Source organism: Peromyscus californicus, unplaced genomic scaffold (assembly GCF_007827085.1).
Source record: "Peromyscus californicus insignis strain IS unplaced genomic scaffold, ASM782708v3 Scaffold_15__1_contigs__length_86483966, whole genome shotgun sequence".
Lineage (NCBI taxonomy): Eukaryota > Metazoa > Chordata > Mammalia > Rodentia > Cricetidae > Peromyscus > Peromyscus californicus.
Window position 1 is genome coordinate 50,711,147 of NW_026294447.1, and position 6,488 is coordinate 50,717,634.

Below are 6,488 nucleotides of genomic sequence, written 5' to 3' on the forward strand. Positions count from 1 at the left end.
TATCATCAATTCCACCTCCATGAGCCTCCTGAATATTTATTTATACTTGCTCTCTTGCAATGATTATCCTAGTGGGGGAAATGCATTATTCACATTCTGGTACAGATGTGTATTACCTGCTGAAGAAAAACCTCATGACATATGCAAGGGAAGATACCAATATTTCCTTTAGTTTTTGCCAATGAAATAGCTATCATAGTCTGAGGTAGATTATTTTCCATCCCTGGATATCTAGTCACAGGAAAAATGAAAGTAATAGAATGGGCTAATAAGCTTCCTAGCTCCAGAAGTTTCTCAGCTGTTCCTTCTAGCTTCTCTGATAAAACCACAGCCCACCGTGAAAATCTACACTTCTGCTATAGCTCTGCTACATGCTTAGCTATTCCCACACAGTTTCAAGATCCCATCTCTCAGGAGGTTGATCACACTGCTCTGGAAGACCTTCTGTATTCCCTCTTCACCTCTTGGGCTTGCCACCATGAAAAGCAATGAGGATCCCTTCCCAAATTGGTTTTTCCTATTTTTCAACTTTTTAACACTGGGCTGACTCCTGATTTTTTATTTTGTCTTGTTTTGTTTTTTATGGTCCTGGGGATCAAATGCTTCCCCAACTTGCTCTTTGGTCATGGTGTTTCATCTCAGCAACAGAGACAGAAGCTATTAGTTCATGAAAGTGTATCTGTGGTGGTATTGTGTTCCCCAAAATATTGTGCACCCTAATAAATTTATCTGGGGTCAGAGAACAGAACAGCCACTAGATACAAAGGCTAGAAAATGGTGGCACTCACACCTTTAATCCTGGCATTCCAGAGGCAGAGATCTACCTGGATCTCTGTGTGTTCAAGGATACAGCCAAGCATGGTGACTCACGCCTTTAATCCCAGGGAGTGATGGCAGAAAGCAGAAAGGTATATAAGGCGTGAAGACCAGAAACTAGAAGCTTTTAGTCTGGTTAAGCATTCAGGCTTTCGAGAAGCAGTTCAGCTGAGATTCATTTGGATAAGGACTCAGAGGCTTCCAGTCTGAGGAAACAGGATCAGCTGAGGAACTGGCGAGGTGAGGTTGCTGTGACTTGTTGCTGCTTCTCTGATCTTCCAGCATTCACCTCAGTAACTGGCCTCAGGTTTGTTTTTATTAATAAAACTCTTTAAGATTCATGCTATATGTATCCAACTCAGGATGGGTCAATCAAATTCTTTCCCTAGAGTTGTTTTTTTTTTTTTTTTTCAAATTGTGACTAGGCAAAAATGAGCCAATCCTGTCTTTAGTGATAGAAGGCACATTAGGGTTCACATTTCCTAGGTAGAAGCCAATCTATTATTAGGATGAATGAAGTTGATATTCTAAGAAAAGCAGTGCTAAAATAGTATAAGAGGCTCTAAAGGTGTCCGGTTTCATGACTGCATTCAACAGTTGGGACAGTTAGCTGCATGGTATTAGCATAGAAGCCAAATCATTTACAATTCTAAATTTCTCCTTTTCCTTGAGTTAGAACACAGTTTCTGATACTTAAATGTAAGAGATTGGCATGAGTTTTGAATAGTGTGTCCCTAAGAGATGCTTCAGAACTGGGATTTTAATGTTTTCATTTTATTGTAATTTGCATGCATTTTTATTTGCTTTAAATGCCTGGTACTTCATATTTTTTGTGACTTAGAACACTGGGAAGGAGTGGGATTTAGAGGCAGAAAGAAATCCTGAGGTTAAGCTCTTGCTTGAATATTTTTTTATATGTGAGAGTGTCTTAGTTAGGGTTTCTATTACTGCAAAGAAACACCATAACCAAAGAGCAAATTGGGGAGGAAAGTGTTTATTAGGCTTACATTTCAGCATTGCTGTTCATCACTGAAGGAAGTCAGGACAGGAACTTAAAACAGGGCAGGATCCCAGAAGCAAGAGTTGATGCAGATTTCATGTAGGAGAGCTTGTGTCCCCTGGTTTCCTCAGCCCACCTTCTTATAGAACGTAGGGATGGTACCACCCACCCTGGGCTGGGCCCTCTCCCATCAACCACTCACTAAATGAGAAAACGCCTTATAGCTGGATCTCAAGGAGGCATTTCCTCAGCTGAGACTCCTTCCTCTGATAACTCTAGCTTGTGTCAAGTTAACACACAAAACCACCCAGTACGGACAGTGTAACAGACTTCCTGGACCTCAGTTTCTTACCTCTGAAATGTAGGAAATAAGTAAGCTGTGTCCTAGCATCTACTTGGGATCATTGTAATGATCAAAATAAGAAAATGGGAGAGATGGAGCTGTGTCCACATCTGCATTTCTAAAGTTTACCATCAGGCATGGCACAGTCATGGAGACATTGAACAAACATTGAATGAACATAAGAGAAAGAAACACAGAAGCCCTATTTAAATGTGGCTCTATTATAAGACTGTTTTATGATAGATGAGTGTGTGTATAAAGGCTTATGATGGCAAGACTTGTCTGTCTTGGGCTGAATAACAGTGTCAATGTTATGAACAGAACTTTCTAGAAACAAACTATAAGAGAAAACAATTTGTGTTCCATGGCTCTTTATCTTATTGTTGGTCCTCTCCCTGTTTGGTCCAAACTCTGTGATAAAGTGCCTCTGGCCCCAAGTTCTTCAAGTGGCCAATTCTCCAGACCTGAAGATGCTCTTGTGGAAGCATCAGAGTTGGGGAAAAGGGTTTTTAAAACTCATCTATGATCCTTTCACTGACAAACATCTCTCCTTTTTAAAAATTTTATTTTATTTTATTTTATTTTATGTGTGGGGGTGTTTTGCCTGCATGTATGTCTGTGAACCACATGCCTGCCTGGTACCCATAGAGACCAAAAGAGAGCACTGGATCCCTGGAATAGGAGTTAGATGATTGTGAGCCACTATGTGGGTGCTGGAAATCAAACCCAGGTCCTCTCGAAGAACAGCCAGTGCTCTCAACTAATGAGCCATCTCTCCAGTCCCCTGGCCTCTCCTTTTAAAGTATTGCCACGCTAAGGAGTCTAGACAACTCCAGAAATACAAAATGCCCATTTGTGGCTCCTGATTTCCATGTAAATTTATGCAAAAGACTCACGAAGTGTGGTAGTCTGCAGTAGCAGTAAATACATCTATTACTACTCAACATTGTGATTTGACAGGGGCAGGCACGGATATTCATAATGATAATCCTGATTTTACACATAGTATACTGTGACTACTAAGACAAAAAGTCATCAGTACTATGTGGCCATGCATGTGCATGCATGCATATGTGTGGATGTGTGTGCTCATGAGTGAGGCCAGAGATAATCTTGGATGTCATTCATCAGGTGCTATCCACCTTGGTTTTTGAAATAGGTTCTCACTGGGACCTGGAATTCAACAATTAGGCTTAATGGGCTGGCCTGTGAGCCCCAGATAGCCATCTGTCTCTGTTTCCACAGAGCTGGGATTACAAATACACACCATTGTGCCTGGCGTGTGTGTGTGTGTGTGTGTGTGTGTGTGTGTGTGTGTGTGTGTGTGTGTGTGCTGCAGATTAAACTCAGGTCTTCATGTTTGTGTGGCAAACACTTTACTGATGGAAGTATCCCCCTACTCTATGTTTTATTTCCAATACCTGTTAACTTGAAAAATTATTTTAAAGAATTTATGATTTTAAAAACACTTTTTAAGCTGGGTGTGGTGGTGCACACCTTTGATCCCAGCACTTGTGAAGCAGGGACAGGAGGATCTCTATGAGTTCCAGGCTAGTGAGAACTACATAGTGAGACTCTGTCTCAATATATAAATTAATTTTTCTGAATTACCTGAAACAGTTCCCTAAATGAATCCTTTTCCAACCATGCAAGACAACCTTGGTTTTCAGGTATCATTTGCTCACTCAGTGGGACAAGTTGATCACAGTCATTAGATGACCACAAAGTCAAGATCACACAGTAGATAAAAACAAACAACTTCATAACAATAGGCATTTCCACTTTCAATTTATAAGTTGGTTTTGGCCAGTTTTGCTACAGCAAAGATTACTAGGGGAAAATAGAATATCATGTACTTTCGGGGTGTGTTGTTGCTAATTATTTGAAACAAAAGGAATCCTCCTTTCTTACCTGGAGAGAGAGAGCAGGTGTGCTTTAGCCTTTGCCTGACCAGTGAACCATGCCAAAGGAACTTGCCTGGCATGTTTAAGAAGTACTAAGAAGTATAACAAGAGAAAGGCAGGAAGAAAGATAAACACTGACGCCAAAGGATCATGAGCTGTGTTTGTTGCAAAGGACACAGCATGAGCTAGTTCAAAACCATTTGCCTTTATTTGATTAGGCTGAGAAGTCACTGGAGAGTTTGGAGAGGAAGCATAACATGAAGTGATTTGTCATGTATGCAGATCATTCCAGCTCTTGGGTGATAAGAGACAGCAAGGGGCAGAGGACAGAAAGAGAAGCAGACAGACCATTTGTCTGACCGACCTTCATCCAGGAGAGAGAGGAAGATGTTCAGGACGGCAGTGGAAACAATGACAATGACAGGTATGAGGAATAAAGGTGTACCATGGACAAAACACTGTAATGGTTGCAGGTAATTCCCAGTAGATGGTCACTATTATCACAGCATTCTGAATCTAACACTAGACACTGGACTAGAACATGAATTTTTTTAACACTTCTGTATATTGAATTAAGGTGGAACTGGATCAAAACTAGAAATCTTATATTTTCCCCTATTATACTCTCTGCTTTAGCTATTTTAAAAATTAAATACGCACACATACACACACACACACACACACACACACACACACACACACACACAAATCTGGGATGAGAATGTTTGTTGAAGTGCTGTAGTTGCCCAGAATTCAGCCTGACCCTACAGCACTCCCGCTTCTTAAAAATCATCTCTAAGGACTCACATATTTTGGTTTAATAAGCACAAGAGGCCATGAACTCTAATATCTCAAGCAAATGTGTTAGACATCTGGAATCTGGCATAAGTTTTTCCTGTGGGATGCATTGTTTGTGCAAACTTTTATTGAATTAAAAAAAAAATAAAGACAGAATTTCAAAATACTCATGTAACCTACTAAGACTATTTTTTCTGAAGCCAGAGTCATGATGCTGAGTTCTCCAAACTGATTAATAATGTTGCTTTTTAAAATAGGGCTAGAAATCTAGTTGAACACAATGTGATTTCAAAACCGAGTCAAGCTTGCACACTCAGAGCTCTAGTTCAAACTAGGAAAGAGCTGGCCTAAAGGACACGGCTGTTCCAGGCTAAAGCCAACAGCTCTCCTCTGAGAAAACCATGGATTTTGCAGGAAGAAAACATCCCAGGGTTAAGGCCAACTCGGCTATGTAAATGCAGATCATGTTATGATGTTGGGCAACTTAATTTACCACTGGGCTTCATTTTCCTTAAGTCTTATTTAAAAAAAATTTTTTTGAAAGAAAAATACTGCCCCACGGGTCTTAGATATGAGCATGCATTGAGAAAATAGAATAACAAATACAGTCAAATTTAAAAAGAAATCTCTATACATGTAAACACAGATGAGATCAATACAGAGGACACAAAGGAGAAAGTAGAACTTAAAAGACTCATTCAACGGTGGGGAAAAACAAGCTAATTGAAAAGGTTTAAAGAAGAAAGCTAAGGATAGTCTTCTAGAGTGTTCCTCCCATGGAGGGCAACCTCACCTCTTAAATTCCTTTAGTATGATGACCCTTTAATACAGTTCATCTCGCTGTGGTGACCCCCAACCATAAAATTATTTTGTTGCTACGTCACAGCTGTAATTTTACTACTGTTATGAATCATAATGTAAGTATCTGATATGAAACCCCTGTGAAAGCATTATTAGACTCCTGCCAAGGGGTCATGACCCAGAGGTTGAGAACCACTGCTTTAATACCTTCCTGAAGAGCCCAGGGTGGCATCTGGAAACAGGAAACAGTCCAGTCAGCCTTGACTGACAGACACTTTCCTGTTGACTTCTACTCTGTGTCACTTGAACCCTCGATGAGGTAGGTTAAGGCTACCCTATTGCCTCTGCAGAGCTGAAGAACAGGAAGTAGAAAATGGTTATATTTTTCACAAGGGGAGAGATGATATGAACAGCTCTTAAAGCCCTTGTCTCACTTTCAAGAAGGGGCTGTAATTCTTTGCAAAAGACCTTGGTGCAGCCTATCATCTTGGGGGTCTTTGACCTAATAGCAGGTTGAGAGCTTGAGTCCTTCAGAGTAGAGTCAAGTGAATCCGAAGCCTGGGGACCTCAGGGGGAGGAGGAATTAAAAAGCACGTTGGATGTGGGGGAGGAAGGATGGGTGGTGGAAGAGGAAGCCAGTAGAAAACAGGAGTGGGAAGCTCAAATGTAGGGCCTTCCCTCCCACCCTCCACTCCCAACTCCTCAGGGAAGCTGGCCACACACCCAGATGAGCATGGCGTGTGTTTGTTTCCTGAGGTTGTCATGGCAGTGTCACAAACTGGGCAGCTTAAAACAACAAAAATGTAATCTCTTACAGTTCAGAGGG